Raw genomic sequence first — 17861 nt, 5'->3', positions numbered from 1 at the left:
TTCAAAAGTTTAGATCTGATCACTGAATCTTCAACTTCAACTACTATTCAGCAATGTTTATTGAAGAAGAAAAGACAAAGCAAAGAATCTAATTCAGATCCTGCAAATGAGGAAGGACAGAAATTTTGTTTACTTCAGAGAAACAGACTATGTGGACCAAACAAAATGACATTCAAAAAGAAGAACGAAAAAAGACAGCACCAAACTTATTCCAGCCATGAAAAATTGTCTAATCTACAAGAACTCAGCGTTTTGGATCAACACATAACATTATAGATAACATATTGTGGGAATCGCACCTAAGAGGTTGAAAATACAAGTGTCCGGTTATCTCTTATTTTGGATGGAGATCTGCAATGTTGATGTGAGAAGCAGCCAAAGCAGGGAGTCTTACAGCAGCAGGAGGCCCCTTCTTGACTAGTGACTGCAGAATAAGCAGATAGACAGTTCCTACACAAGAGAATTTGAACACCATGTTGCCCAGAGTGAGATTCTTTACTTCATTAACTGCAGAATTAATATAAAGTTGACATCTTTAAATATGCTAATGAGCAAAAATCGTACCTGGTAAATCTGGATGACTATAGTACTCAGCTCTCCACCCAAATCATCTTAAACATCGCTCCTGAGATGGAACAGCTAAGATTAGGGTATAAAGGGTACTGAGGAGACAAGAAATTGAAGATCCCGAGATGCATTCGACAGGCTGTGCTCCTTCTCCCCTCCCCAGACAGGGACACCTTCTTGGTAAGCAATTATGATTTTACCTTTTTGGTGAGAATGTCTGGGACAGTATTTTCCCAGCATTTTCATTATAATCATAGTTCTATATTAGCCCTATTGCAGTAAGTGCATTTATCAATGGCAATCATGAACTTTTGTATCTGTCTCTTTAATAAACTTTCCTTAGTTTCAACTTGCAAAACTGTTTCAGTGAAAGTCCTTCAGGGCCTCTGCAGACAAACATTTACTCTGATATGTGACTCTATATATAATCCCTTAGACATAAACTGTTGACCAAATCTGGGACAAAGACCAGACCTAGCTGCACCCGGGCTCCTTCCAGAGGAGTCTAGAAAGCAAGGGGGTCCTTTCTGAACCTTGTGGCTCAATGGGAGGGCCCCCTCAGCCATACACATCAGACTCATACCCTTCACATGATACATACTCAGACTGGAATTTTCAGAGGTAACAGAAGTTCAGTAGGGCATGGGTTTATCATTTTAATTTCTTTAAAGATATTTTCCTTAATTTATGGGTCAAGATTGTTCCTACTAGATCACAAAATCCCCTTTCTAGCACAGGAATAAACCTGTGAATTCACTTCATCACTTGGCAAATAGCTGCATCTTCCTTCAAATGACATAGAATAATAACAACTAGAGAAAGGAGTACTGTCATTCACAATATATTTGAATAAATGTTATCAGAGGATATTTGGAAACCATTTTCTCGGTATATGTAATCAGTATAAATGACATGTAATGGCATCATTATTTTCCAAAGATGCACAACTGAATGTAATCAAGATAGCATTTAGCAGCAGAGTCATTAAACTATGTCTAAGCTTCTAACCCACCTAGATGTTAAAATATTTTTAAGGCTCTTAAATTGAGGATTAGTATGAGATATTTTAGCTCAAAAGTACTAAAATATCACTTATAATGACAAGTATGATGGTCAAGCTAGCAGACGGTAACTTGTTTTGAAGCCAAAACTGACCTGCATGTCCCCCTTTCCTAAGGTTAAGGCTGAGTCTAAAATCCTTCAAGGAATGAGCCTGGAGGCTACAGGCCTCTCTGTCTTCTTAAGTGTACAAATACATTCCAAAATCAGGTTATAAAATGCTGTCTGAAGCCAATTATCCTCACATGAACTTACCTTGATAAGTTCTTCCTCCTCAAATAACAGGGCTAGTTATCTATTTGTTAGTAGTTACATACTAGTTATTATCCTGAAAAATTAGTATCTCTTCTCAGTATCAGAGCCAAAAAAGTAAGAATCCTAAGAACTTTACACACATTTTTTTAATCCTCCTATCACCTTGAGGTTGTATTTGCAAAGTAAAAACATGATGCTTCTTGTACGTGTCACTGTAACAATTTTAGAAAGCCAGCCCCCAAACCCTCTGTAGGCACAGTTTCACACCTTTGCCATTATGCTAGTCAGATACATCATAGATTAGGATAGCTTTATTAAAAGGATTTTGGGTGCAACGTAGATACACTGAGGCAATCAAATAACCTAATTTAGAAATGAATCAAGCACAGAAAAGCTTTCACAGTTACATAAGAAATCTCAGGTTTAACCCATAAATCTCACTCTGAAAATAAAACCCCAAACAGTTCAGAAGTTAGTCTGTTGTCACGACTATTTAACAGAGAAAACCATGAGGAAGGCCAGTACAATTTCTCATCATCCAAAGGACCTGCACCACTCTAAGACACTTGATCCAAAAGACCTTTTCTGCTATATCTATAAAGCTCACATCAGGAGCTTGCTTCATTGACAGTAAACTTTCCTTGCTTACTTCACAAAAAAACTTAATCTTTCTTCTCTTGGCCACCTTAATGATTCTGGGTGGGGCTCTGAGATGCTTCTTTTTATTCGAATAACAGTCTTCCTGCTAACTGAGAGCCTGAATGAGCTCATCTGATCACAAAGGATCTGTAATTGCTGTTCTTAAGAGGGAGAAAAGTCTTATTCTGAACTGGGTGTAAGAGTAGATACAGTTATAGGGTGGCAAGGGAAACACCTAATAACACTTAAGAGTAGAATCTGCAAAAAATGCAAAAACACATTCCAGAGCTTTGCTAATCCATAACATTCCTTACTGAGGGTTATTCTTTGAGACCTTCATATGGATGGCCATTTTTAATGAAACTACTCAGAATAAAATTTAAAAATCTTAGAAATACCTATTGTTAAAAAAATTTGAAAGAAACACTAAAAATATCTTCGACTTCACCTGTTCCCTCATCCCCCCAAATCCAAGCCACAGTCAACTACATCTAATAATTTCTAGTAAATCTGGATGTAAATCCTCCAACCATGGAAATTCCACAGTCTGTGTTGGAAATTCATTCTGGTTGTTACATGTACTTATTACAAGAAAGTTTTTCCAATGTGTCCTGACCTTATCCAAGGTCTCTATACACTATGGTACAGCAAACATAGTCGTCCTTGTAGTTAAAGGCCATCAAGTTGTGCCCCAGCAAGACAAATCTTTATTAATTTTTTAAGTTATCATCAGAGATTCATCAAGGCTCCATAAAGAAGAGTTTGGAAAATTTTGGGAATGACAATAGTGCTTCTCTGAAAATCCTTGCTGCATCATTTACTTGATTATGATTAGTGTAATAATCAAAAAGAATATGCAAAGAGAAACAGTTCAACCTGTTTAGTTTATCAGTAAAGCCTGAATGGTGCCCAGAAGAGGATATATAAGCACAGTTGCAGGAAGAAAACACACAGTGTAAGGCCTCTATAATGCAGAAAAAGAGAGTGGTGAATGAAGGAAAGCTAAAATAAGCAGAGATAATTATCAACTGTAAGAGTTTCACACTGTCAGTGGCAGATTTCCATCTGTCAAAACCTAAAACCTGTTAGTGTTCTATGATTCTGGAAACAAAATTACTGTGTACAATTCTGGCAACAGAGAGATAAAAAGGGTGAAATAATATGTCACCAAGTGACATGATAGTCAGATAGGGTCTTTGGGCCTAAAAAAAATCATACTGTAGCACTCTAACCAAAACACAGAAATGTTAAACCTTTACTGAAAAAAAAAATAAATAAGATAATTATGAATCAACAGGATTCATGTGGAAAATTGTTCACAGACAAACGTATTCCCAGTTCAAGTGTCCCACAACTCTGTTCATCTTGAGGGAGGGCAAAGGAAGAGCCTAACTGTAAAGTAAGGTTATTTACAAAGAGATACTAATGCATTGAAAAACATGCAAATAATAAGAGTAATGAAGTAAAAACATGTTTAAGGACTTGTAATGCTGCTGTGTGAAGGAAGAAACTGCGGTGTATGTTCTTCATATCTTGTTTGCTGTTCAGAGAGCAAATGAAGTAAAACATGCAAACATCATAACCTTAGTCGGCAATGCAAAGCCTTCTGGCAGAAGATCAAAGAAGATGGAACATAAAAGCTACAGATAAGGCTTAAAACTATAAAGCTTGAACCAAAGGCATGAGAATTGACAAGTCTGTTTGTAGAAGAAATGTCTTTAATAACAAGTATTGCCTCCATGGAAACAAGGCCTTGAGCCTGGGTTGGATCCAGCGAGTGACAAAGGACAGCAGATATTCCAGGTGCTGATTTTGTCTTTAGAATCTGAAATATCATGATCTTTATAAATACCAATAAATAGTTTTTAAAAGAAAAAAATTTAAAATACTACTGTGCTTTCAATTCCAGTGACTAAACAGCCTCACAGGGAAATCAGGGAAATAACAGAAAAAAACCCAAAACATTAAAAGACACCCTTAAATTTAATTTATTGAAGCAATTATTAAGAACACTAAGCCTTCTAAAAGTTTTTAGAGAATGAGGCTCAAGCCAGCATGTTAAAAAGAAAATCTGCAGAAGAGGAGTCATCCCCCCAACACCCAAATGCTCACAAGCCCTTGTCTCATAAACAGACCATGAACTTGCACAGTACGGGTCCTGCACAGGCATCTGCCATTAACAGCTGTCCCCCTACTAACTCACACAAACAACTACGCTTTCTGGTCAGCAAGAGCTGTTCTGATGGATTTTCAGGAAGATGTCTGGGTAAAGGACTCTCGTGCCTAAACTCTAGCTGTTACACATAATACTTACTAAGTTTCACCATGATCATACCCTAAAATATCTTGTTTTCTTAAAGAACATGTATTTTTCCTTAAACAAGGTATATTTTCACTTACAAATTAAAAACAGTTGGACAACACAGTTGTTCTAACTGCTTCCCATCTATAAGAGGTAATAAATTATTTCTGTTTCTTTCTTCTTGTCCATCTTCTTTTCTGGGGTGGGTACTTTTGTGTAACCACTGTGATGATAATTGTATTTATTCTGGCAATAAACCCAGAGCTGTTCAACACTGATAAATCAGGAAATTCTACAATGAATATGATAAGAGGAAGAAGGAACCAGAAAAAAGCTTGACTAAAATCTTTTCTCACCCTTTTAGTACACATACTCCAACTGTTAATTTATACTACCCTGATCCTGCAGTTTTCCCTTACCCATAAGGCAGTGTGTGAATTAATCACCACTAAAACAAATACCTTTTACTTCAAATTATGGAAATAAATCTTTAAAATTTCATGACGATGTGAATTTAAATTAGAGAGTATTTATAGATGAAGCCTTAATGATTTTCTTTATTCACTCATTCAATTTGTTTTTAAGTAAAAATTCTGAGCTCACTGACTTCCCCTTCTCTAGGTACTCGCTCTCCAGGCCTAACAGCCCTGTGCTTGTGACATCACTCTGTGCCTCTAGGAGGAAAATCTAATGCCCCAGACATTATGTTCTGATTTTTCTGCATTATTAATCCAGAGAATTAACAGTAAAAGAGCAATTCTATTTTTTTTTTAATAACACAAGAAAGTAAACAAAAAACAAGCCACAACCTAAATTAGGAAGGCAAACAACAACAGATAAGCCGATTACAACTTTCACAGAAGATATACAGCCCAATCTTCTTATATGGCCATACTCCAGATGGATGAGTTTTGTCATGGGCTTTAGGTAGGGGGAAACAAAGAAGTCTTGCCCTAAGACTGATATTAAATAGTAGAGCTCCTCTTATCCTCTCTCTCACCCTCTTCACAGCATTGCTGTTCCCCTTTGAACCTTTGTGCTCACTTGACCGAAGGAGGAAGTGGAAAAGGGAAGCAATAATTCTCTGGACTACAGCAATTAACTTTGACCCATGAGCTTTAGGGTGGAACCCACTTACACATTGTAACGCAGCTACAACACAAGGAAGGCTTTGTGAGAGATGCACAGTTTCCTGCATAGATAATAAGTTACTACTTCACTTTGCAAAATCAAACTTGGTCACTGGATCTAACGTCCTGTCATCAAAGCAGTAGTGCGCCTCAGAGCCCACAGATCACCTGCTCTGATTCTTATGAATGAAAACCAGAATTACTTCTTTCAGTTGTCTCCCTGCAAAACTCAATAGCAGCACCTATCATGCATCAGACGTCTCTTTACTCCTTGGTGTAGATCTGAGATAAAATCCAGACTAAACTCCCCTTATGCTAACACAAGACTTGAAAGTTTTTCCAGGGAGACAGTAAAGACAAGTTCTACATTAGCAGATTTTTCATGCATTATTTGAAGCATGCTCCGAAATCTGGGAAAAATAGGAAATGAATTTCCTGTTGCCAACTTCCCATACTCAATGAACCTGCAAAATGCCATTTCTGGCAGTCTGCCTACTTGGAAGTGGAGCCATGTTTAGTCACAGGTGCCAAAGTAGATTCAACTATAAACTCTAAATTAATTTAATTGAATAAATCATTATTAGCTGGGTAAGCTATTTGAATGTGGTGGAAGCATAAGAAAGTGATAGCAATCCCTTTAACCAGAGACTGGGTAGAGAGACTGAAATGATGGCTCTGGACAGCAACATGCCTCCCAGTCAGGATATAGGGCAAGGGAAAGAAGTCTGTGTATGTAGTTTGTGTCCCATGCTGTGCCACTACCTACTGCCAGTACACATATAAAATTTGGTCAGTCAGGTGTAGATTGTGAAATAGATCTATGGGGTTCAACACTCCCCAAAAGTGAAATGACACTGTCATCTGTTAGAGCAAGCTGACCATTTTAACAGAAAGAATGGTCCAGCAATGTGCAGCTCAAAGGGAAGGATCTAGAGCAGCATTTTAACATAATGGCTTTAAAAAACAAGGTTTGCTTTCCAAACTTCAAGAAAAAAAGAATGTCTGGGTGATATAATCAGTTTAGTTGTATTATACTGGCACTGGTTTATATTTAAGTTGCCAGCATTAAGTGGATAGTCCTTTTCACATGTACTGCCAGCAATCCAAAAAAAGCAACTGAACTGATATTTCTTCTATTAGGTACAGTGCTGCAACTGCATTAGCTCGAACCAATTTGTTGATCCTGGTAATAAAAGCTGGGATCATTTCATAGTAATAACCTGGGATCATTTCCTAGTAATACTGTTCTGGCTTGTCATTAAATAAATAAAAATTATAAGAAGATTTTGAAGTCTAACATCAACAAATCACAGCTGATAGCAGGCCTGAACAAGATAGATTTAAAAAAAAAATAATCGTTATTTATTTTATACAGCATTTAGAACAAAAAATTCCTGTTGAAAGCTCCACTTAGGTAATGCTTGTCAAAAAGTTGAGCAAAACACTGATGACACTTCTAAGAAGATTTCACTGGCCTTCATTCAACACACTGATTATAAAGTGTTAAGTAATTTAAAACCAGAAAGTGTAGTAGTCCTTAGAAATTGAGTGTATGTGCTCCTGTGTACCATTCCTGATTCTCCAGCAATAAGACTCTTGCCTAAGAAATAATGGAAGAGCAGAATGAGGATGTTTCTACATCCCTTCTCTTACTCTGTGTACGTTTTCTTATGTTTGTGACAGACATGGATATTCTGCCTCCTCTGTCTATGTAGATTCCTATTGTTTCCATTTATATTAAAAGCACAGGCACAATTTAGTAGATACATATTCCCAGATTCATAAACAGAACCAAGACTGTTTTAACCAAACTATTGTTCTTGGAGTTTCCAATCTAACGGTCAGAAACTTATTTATCCAGATTAACAATTCTCTTTTCAGTATGAAAGAGCGTCATGGCAAACTCAGTAGTATTCTTTAAAGAAATACAGAGTAGTTTATAAATTGAAATGATGCATAGTTATTTAAGTTGGATTTTTGGGTCCATAGCAAAACCATGCTGAAGAACAAATCTCTCAAGGCCAACAAACCTCCCAAAGTCCCAGAATCCTCCAAATCCTCCATCTGTTAAACCTAACAGACTTCTGCTTAGTTTTCATTTTAATATCTTCACAATGCCTGTCATTAAGACACTTGAAGTTACACAAAGGAGAGCCTCTGGAGCTCAGATAACTCTTCAGTAAATTCCCATTGTGATGGAATGGATTGCTCTTCCTATTAATTCTTCATATTATTCCAATTTTGGGGGTTTTATTACTCCTGTTTTCAATTATTTTATCAGTTTATGAACAAAAGCCTGTGATTAGTGGGTATGAATGTCATGAATTTTTATTCTATCTTAAGGAAACCTTTCAGTTATTTAGGTTTGAATCTGTTGCCCCAATATAATCTTAGGGTTTTATTTTCTTCCAAATGTAATCCTGTATCAATCAAAAGGAGTCAATTCCTCTGTCTATTAGCATCAACTCAGTGTCACCTGAGATTGCATTGCAGAAGTGAAAATAAAAGTTGGCATGGAATTTCAATATAGGAGTTCTTTTAAGTATCAATCTCGACATTTTTGCTCCTACTATATTCATAACCCGCATCAAATCAGGCCAATTCTACTTTTACTTACTCTTAGTGAACTTTCAGTGAACTCTGTGGAGCGGTATGTTTATTTGGGGACATATCTTAGCCCAGAATTAACTTGCCAAGTAGCAGTGGCTTTATTGAAAGGATGTGGAAAACCTGCAGCAGTATAAAAGGTCCCAACCTGCCAAAAGGGAGGTGTTCCCACCACTATGCTCAAGTGGTTTCCTTCCATTCTGTTTTAGTGTTGTACAAGGGAAAGGAATTCGAGCTTTTTGCACAAGAAGTTGAGTAGAAATAGTTCTTGGACAAAGTGTTCCATGTTAGATATGAATGCCCAAATTAGCCCCCCATAAGTCTCTGTGTGCTTTCTGTTTATGTAATACAAGCAGTTCTAGGGCCCAACATTCCCTTTGGTACAACTGTTATAGATCAGTATTCATTCAATGGAGACCCCCAGTGTAGTTATACCAAAATGACATCTAAAGTTATTTTAATGGTTCTTAATGCTGATCCCCCTTGGATTTTTCCACTTCTGCAAGGAATAAAAAAGCTCAGTTGCCTGTTCTTCTGTTTCTCACATTCAGTAGAATGTATATACATAAAGTAGCGAGAGATTAAACAACTGGCAGGGAGACAGAATTTTCCTGCCCTACAAGACAGCACACTAAGCACATGTCCATTTTCATCCCAGAGCTCTGGGAACAGGAGGGTCAGCTTAAGACTTGAAATTGTTTCAGTGTCACGGTAGCTGGTAATCGTGCCCAAAGCCTCAAGAAAATGTCACCTTTATGCCTAGAGCTTGCAGTTCAGTAGGTAAGTTTCTCAGAAGGCCCTCGTCACCCCAAAGGGGCTACTCGGACACCACAGCAAAGGACTAAGTGGAGAATTTCTTCACCTGTTTTCTGTCCTCCCTCCTAAGTGTTCAGCCAAACAAAATGAAGATTCAAGCTGTAATAAACAAGTCTCTCTAGTTTTTCAGTGATGTTCCCCTAATAAAAATGCTGTTTTCATTAGCCATAGTTCTGCAGTCTACACACTGAAACAAGCAGTATTGATAGAAGTTTCAGCAGGAGACAGAAGATGAAGCTGTTTCAGACTGTTGGACATTTGGAACATTTCAGTGAGCTCAGCTGAGTTGCTCAGACTGTGCCGTAAATAAAATGAGAGCAAAATCTGGCCTGATGCAGATGAAAGCCTCTACACACAAGACTTGTCTTTAAATAAGGCAATGGATATTTTTAAAATAAGCCTGAGGAGATGTAAACTGCCTGCTGTAACCAGAGAGACAGGTAAAACAAAGAGGCCTGGGTAACAGAAATGAGGAGGAAAAAGCATTTTAAAACAGCAATTTCATCATCACTTGAATTTATACATTAAACTTACCATTACTTTTATTTCTTATTTCTTCTCTTAGTGTGATAGTGATAAAAACTGGGAAGAGTTTGAAAGACCCTTATAGTGAATTATTTTTGGCTCAGTACAAATTGCAACGGCTGTAGCACTTTATAACATCATAAGAAAAAAAAGATGTGCATGACTCCCCTCTGCTTTTCCTTCCATACCTAACATCTTCTCTAGCTTAATTGTGAGGCTTTCTTTTAGCAGTCAAATCCAACATATCAAGAGAGATATTTTTCTCTCCAGAGTACTGACACAGATGCTCCAATAAAAGTAATGAATCTGAATCTGTGTTGCTATAAGTGGCAGAAGAACTTGGATCTAGTTTTTCCTCATTGCACACGACGTTGCATATATTCTGAAGCAAATATGACAGAAGATTATATAAATCTATTTATTAATATAGTAGCCTTCAGATTTTCCCTTTGTATTGTCAAAGACAAGAAGTAACGTGCTCATCAGCTGCAAATAAATACTCTTTTGTTGAACTCAACGGAGCTGGGATCATTAACACAAATCGAGCATCCAGCAACGAGATGCTAAGGACAGGGTAGGCCAAGGGTCACACTCTGCTCCCGCTCTAAAAGTTGCAAGAAATATGAATGAGAGAAATGAGTCAAGACACATCCAGTCCCACACTGCACACAGTTTGCTGTAGAAAAATCTCAGCTAGTCTGCTAGTCCACATGATGAAACACCTGGGACACAGCTTGACCTAGCCCAGGCATAGAAAACACCACCAGCACACTGTCATTGAAGTGCATCCACACGTTCATACAGCTGGTTTTGAAGACCTGAAGTCAATCTTTATGGCATCAGGCAGCTAAACTTCATCCAAATCTTAGCCCTAACTTTCCCATCTCCAGGTGAAAAACTCTGTAAGATTAAATAATTGCTATGGGAAGTACTTCCATAATTGCATGGCATACCAGACCCTGTTGCAGACGACTCCTGTACTTTGAACACTATCTCCTGTTTTCTAGAAGGAGTTGTGAATGTCAAGTGGTGCAGGTGGAGATAATAAAAGGTTGCAATGCTATCAGAAGTGCCATTATTTCTTGTTGATTGGCCTGTTGTAGAGCTACTCTAATCCAGGTTTGTAAAGGGATGAGAGGAAATCAATCAGTTTCCTGCTGCTCTGGAGCCAACAGTTTTGATACCCTCTCTTCTCTGCTAGTGTTAGTGTAAGTGTAAGATCCTTTGAGACGTATACTGGCTCTGTTTCGAAGCAATGAATCAGTGTGGGAATGCAAAAATTTTTGTCACCACTTACTTGTTTAAATACAATGCTGTCAAATTAAAATTTAAGCTTTGAGTGGTTCCCCAGAGCATTTATGCGAGACACCACAACATATCCTATGTTAGGTGTATATATTCTCTGCCAGCCACAGTCCCCACCATCACACCCCCCATTGCTGCATGCCAAAATTACACTCTTTGGAAAGCAGTCATGAGAGGGTGATAAAGGAGAACACATTGGCTGTCATATCAATTCACAGTAAATTGCAACTTTCTCTCATTTCTTGAAAAAAAAAAATCAATAGAACAAAAATATCTATGACATCAAAGTGACTGAGCTGAGTATATTTTGCTAAGGGAGGCAGTCCTGTCATGCAGAGGTCTTCTCCCAAAGACAGAGAAGCAGGGGCTTTGACCAAGCTCCAGTGTTGCTCTTCAGGGAACAAGGTCCTATCCATTGGCATCCCTTTATGTTTCCATAACTCACCCTGAGAAGTTGCAGCGAGCTCTCCAATTTTTTATTTACCAGACTCCATTGTCACATGGCACAATTCTTTGAAAGCCTGCAAGGCCTCGTGGGCTGACACACCTGGGGAATCCAGGGCTGCCAGTTGCAAGTATGACAAATACACAGCAGTTTAAAACTATTCATTTGTTATTGGTTTTATACCCACCTAATTAGGAAAAAAAGCCCACATGGCTTCAAGATTAATGCTACAGACAAATCCAAGAGTAGAGCTCAGTTTAGGACTGACTTAGAAGTCTCTGAAAAGGGAGTTCATTACAGCAGTGTACCACCATGTGAATGCTTTCATCACTCCTGTTTGCAAGGCAGCAAATAGTCAAAACACTTGCTCCACAGCAAACTCCTGAGGGTATCGGCTATTCTGGCTGTTTCACACAGATTCGAGCGGCCCTTCCTAACCTACTCTGGAAGGCAGCAAGAAACCCTCTTTGAAAAGCGATCAGTTTCACTGCCTACATGTTTATCAGAACCAGCTGACTTATTTTTGAATGCACCACTAAAAATAAGAACTCTTGTTTACCTCATCTTGAATACTATTTTGGTTTTCATTAACACCACAGTGTTCTCACATCTTCAGTGTCTTGTTCAAAATAATACCCATAAAGTTTTCCCATTAAAAAAATAAATACATAAAAAAGACCAGAGCAAGGCTAAATAACCAAATAAACCAGTAAAGCAGACAGAGTTTGGAGGGGATGCCATCTGGTATATCAACTCTTATCCTTGTATCCAAACGCCTGATGCTCAAGTAATTTCATGAACAATTACAATGAAAACCTTGTACAAAAGCAGACAACTAACACCCAAAATAACAGCACTAGACTACTGCTTCCATGCTTCCAGTGACTTTGATCAAAACTGACAATGGACAAGGAAGTAAAAAAAAAAAAAAAAAAAAAAAAAAGAGTTATCCCATGCTTGTAGGTAACCAAACTGCAAAAGTGCAAACCAAAGAAATATTTTCTCCTATACTCTGAAATTCCATCTGCACTCATTTCTTTCCATTCAAAGTGCCTGAACATTGGTACACGTCTAAACACAGATATGTATCATCTAAGCAGTGAAAATATAATCTAGGCTGCCTGGACAACTTACTTGTATTAATACAAAGTCTGTGATGTTTTCCTACTGAGAGTGAAGGTTTCTTGATACTGCCAGCTATTTACCCATATAGAATTTTACAAAATTGCTTGATAGCTATAAAAACATTTATGCTGAAGAGCTCCTCACTGGGATGTACTAGAAACAGATTTTTTTTTTTTTAATGTAGGTTCTAACTGCACAATAAAAGCACTGGAAACCTGCGTCATAATTTGCTGCTGTTGTTTGCACTTACTGTATAAACACAATATTACACTCAAGATATAATCTAAGACCTTTACTTTTTAATAGTTTCATAAGCAGTAAAAAAGGCGGTACATCTAGGAGTGCAAATTGCACAACTGTGCAAGGTAGTTCTCAGCACAGCTTAAAAGCTGTGCCAGAAGTTTCATAGCCACAGTGCATCTTTTCACACTGAGGCAATTACACCTTCAGCAGAGCAGGCGTTTCCCAAGACTGGAGCAGAGGCAGGGGGCCCAGCACCCAGCGTTCGCCCAAACAGCTGTCTCCTCCGCCTCTGGAATTAAGCATTTTGCTCCTTCCCGTGGCATCCATAGGGGAGCAGACACATAATCCTTTCAAGCCAGGATTAAAAAATGCACACAAGGCTTCACGTGATATAAGCACTATAAATTTTCCTTTCCAAATGCATCAATGAATAAAATTTTAGAACACAATTTAGGGCTAAAAAGAACATGATGCCAAGGACAGCATTAAATACAATTAATAGCATCACACACACATCCCCCATTTCAGTACTCTTCATGAGGTTTTATTCACAAGCACATCATAACTGGCAGCTTTGAAAAAGGACACTTAGGGATAGGCAAGGCACTTTGCACAGGGAAATGGCTCCTCCTTTTATGTACCAGCTTTTCTTTGTGCAAAATGGGGGCAAAAAAGTTTATCTGCTTTTTTGTTTATCTGCTTTTTTCCTGGGTAATTTGTGAGAATATTAACAACATTCGTACTTTTGGATTCATCAGGAACTTTTGAATAAAAGTAATTTGATTCTAGCATGATGAGAGGTTTATATATGTAATGCACAAGTAAGGTTTGCATTATGAGAGCCATGAGTGACATTGGGCCACCCTATGAAGTAATCACAAGCCTCTCTGCTGTGACACCATGCTGGATGCAGCATCCCAGGCTAGGGAGGTCTTTATCCAATGCAAGCAGTTAAAGCAGTAGCCTTAGAGACTGTCCAGTCTTCACAAAGGGGACTGCCATCCCGTGCACATCTCACAGGAGCCCCAAGAGGGCTCCTTCATCCCTGTAATTTGCCATTTTTGCTGGATTGGAGAGAATGCCAGTTAAGAGGCTGGAAGATGCAGCTTCGTTATCCCAACAGTCAGCTCTGAAGCTGCCAAGTCCACAACTTAGTATTCAACAGGATCACCCAAGGGCTTTTTCATCATACTGATTTCTTTCAGTGCTTTGCTTGAAGACCTCACGCTATTGGCCAATGGACAATGGGTATGTGTTTTTATCTTTAGCACTATAACTGACAGAAATATTTTGTCTCTTAAACCTGAAATATCTCTAAATCTTGAGGGATGTTTAGAGCCATCTGTGTAGGGACAAAACTAATGATAAAAATCACCTGAATAGAAACAGAAATGAATTGCTGTAATAATGGGTGATTTATAACTACAACACATCAATAACATAAGATAAACAGACTGTTATCTTAATGAATTTGTCTATATCAGCAATTCTAGACTCTTCCGTTATCATATATTTCTCATAAGCCATACACATCAGTTTACACACATGAAGCAACTATTGATCTCTCTGGTAAAATGTGCTTAGATAGCACTTTCAGAGAAAAAAAGAAGGGCGGGGGCGGGGGGGAAGAAAAATATAGCAGAGCTGCCAAAGTAGATAAACTGCTGCATTGCATTCCCTGCACATGCACACTTGGTGTGTTTTAGCATTGGTTGCTGCTATCTGAAGTGTAAACACTGTTATCAGAGTGAAGAAGCAAGCAGGAACAGCTTTGAGGCACAGAAAGAAAAATACTTCTCCTAAAATTTACATTCTATTGCAGTCCTGGGAAGCGTGGACAGATTATCTCAAAAAGAATCTTACTAGATTTTTCTTATAGGAGTTAAGCTCTAAACCATTAAAAGCTTTTACAGTAGAAAACCAGAAGCCTTTCAGTGTTGGAGCAAACTGGAATTTAGAAGTCTCATGAATTTCAGTGTCTCTCTTTCTACAAGTCTTGGCAGGATCAACCAATACAAAGCTACTTATAAATTTTTTTTCCCCTCTCCCAGTATAATTCGTAGTGAAAATCAAAAATCTTCCAGGTACTGAGTAAATAAGTAAGAAACATGAGCTGAAATTCAGTTTTTTTTAAACCTAACTAAAAAAACATACAGTAGCATATAGAGATGCCTGGGTAAAACTAATCCCCAGCCATGACTCTTTAATTCAGAATTACACAAAAATCAGCTAAACACTTAACTATTTAACTGTTATTAATACCATTAAATTTCTTGTCCTCTGGAACAAGGCAGAGTTTCATTCAAACAAGACTAAGCACAGATCCTGACCAATTCAAGAGAAAGCCTCAAGAACACAATTCATTCCTCTGGACACTGAGATATGCTCGAGAAAGCAGTGTTTGTATCTGCTGATCAGCTATGGAGATCCACTGAAGAACATGAGAAACAGCTGAGGTGTTTTGTAAAGGTGGTTGTAACTTAAACTAACTCTTCAGTCGTCTGCAAAACATCAGTGATATCCATATTTTTAACACACCATAGGTTAAGGGCATCTCACTTCTCTAAAATTTATCTATCATGATTTAAAAAACAACAACAAATGAACAACCAAGCAACTACCGAGAAAGGTAGTAGGTAGGTACTGTCAACAGCCTTTGTCCCTTCCAGGATTAGTGGAGCTAGCTGTACTACATTCTAGGATACCAACACTGCCTTCGGATTATGAGGGTTTAATTCACAATTAACGAAGGTGTGAACACAGGCTTAATGTTTACAGGTCCCTGAGCAGGCGTGCTCTACCACAAGTCTTCACTGCTAGTAAAGAGAGACAAAAACAAAGTGTAGCTGAAACTTCTGCCATACACCGTTTTGCTACTCCTTAGCATAAAGGAGCAACAATGATTCAACTTGTGACTGAGATTCCAGATCTTCTGGAGAATGCTGCTGTCCTGAAACCTTTAGCTGTCACACATGATTACCTTTATAAATGCTTGATTTAAATTAGTATTCTACACTGCACACACACCAAAAGTACTCCAGGCTAAACTGAAAGGCAGAAAGTACTCTGCCCAGCACCAGCAGCAAGTATGAGGTGTACTCCTCAGGTATCTCTACCTGCAGAAAGCCACCTACACTCTTCAAATGTTGATGAAACATTGGATCTAATCATTATGATATTGTTATGCATAAAAAAGCTACACTCTACATTTTTCAGTGTTTGGAACGTTTATTGCCCTAAAACTATGAGTCAATGAACACCAGCATTATTACCTAACTCTTCAGGCAGCAGAATGTAAATATGCACATATATTTATGTAAAATGTATTAAATATTTCAACTGTTCACTTTTATCAAACTCCTTAGGTGTTTTCTACACCCTTTAAATAAAAATTAAGAGAAAAAATTCAGGAGGTAGCCTTTCCTCTAAACACTGCACAAAATGCAGGTTCTGCAAATCTGATTGTTGGGAGACTGGAATATCATCAAGACTCAAAACCAGCTCTCTGTTTAACTCTCCCCATGAGAGTTCAGTGGGAGGGCTGCATGCATACATGTGTATCTATATCCATAAACCTGTATATAACTGCTCTATTAATTATTCTTTGCCATTAAAAGATCCTTAAATTGAATTTCTTCCTAAAATAATTATTGCTTATTAATGTACAATTATCTTATCATTGCCCATTGTTTTCTCCAGTCAAATTTTCATTAGGACAAAACTGCATGTGTGAAAGCATTCTTGAAGCACAGTCAGGCCTCTTGCATGGATTTGTGCTAATTACCAGAGCTTCTTTTGTTATCAGCCTGGACTTTAATGACAAAAGAAGACAAGTGTAGAGTCTATTTGGCTTGAGCTAATTACTAACCATTCCCCATTCAATTTATGCTCGGAGGAGTACAATAATCATGACAGTGCATTAGCTTTGTCCCTGGCACTATCTGCCATGCTGAGTGTTAATTGACAGGGCAGAATCTGGTCAGGAGTAACAGTGTCTTAGGCACGTCAGCTCATGAGCAAGTCTCTATAGCAATTTCCTCTGTGCAGGAACAGAAAGGCCACCCCTTTATTTTTTCTGTAGGGCAATAGTGGAAATTTTCTTCTGCTGCAGATGGAAGTGGCATGCTCCTAGGTGGCTTACAGTGTTTATGATTAATGTTTCAGCTGTATCTAGTTAGGAAAAATTAATGAACCAAAACTAGGAACCAATGAACATGATACAAATGGAGCAACTCACCTGGATGTTTTTAAAAGAACAACTAGCAGAACTCTCTACGTCTCAGAAAAAGCTGAGAGCTTCAAGGGCTAGTAACAGGTAGTAAGCCACTTAGTATTATCCAGGACCCATTGAATTTGAAAAGGTTTTAGTGGACTTAGCATTGCTTCAGGGCCTTTGTCATCTTGAAAATTAAGGGATTTATGGCAAATCCTCCAAAAATCATTTCACTGGGTGTAATGAATAGTGATAGATATTTCAAAGCCATTAGTCTACCTCTGTTCTGCACTTAGTGATATCGCACTCCAAACTAAAAGCATCTGCACTACCATAATCTAATGAATCATCAAGTCTTGAGGACTAGAAAGGAAAATAAAGCTCATTTTTCCTCTGTGCTCATGCATCTTTAACAAATCATCTTCAAAAAAGAAACTGCAGCCACTCAAGTTCAGCTCAAAGTTCTTCAGACTTTACATCACATGGCAAACAACATGTGTTGAAACAACCAGGGGATCATTCCATCCTAAGAAATGTCAGTCATATATCCTCTTCCTAATGGTCACTGCCTCTCTGATAATTCTGCCTTTGTCAAAAACCTGCCAATAAATGAGAATTCGCAATTGTCCA

Source organism: Gallinula chloropus (genome assembly GCF_964237585.1).
Source record: "Gallinula chloropus genome assembly, chromosome: 8".
NCBI lineage: Eukaryota > Metazoa > Chordata > Aves > Gruiformes > Rallidae > Gallinula > Gallinula chloropus.
Note: the sequence above shows the minus strand (reverse complement) of the source record.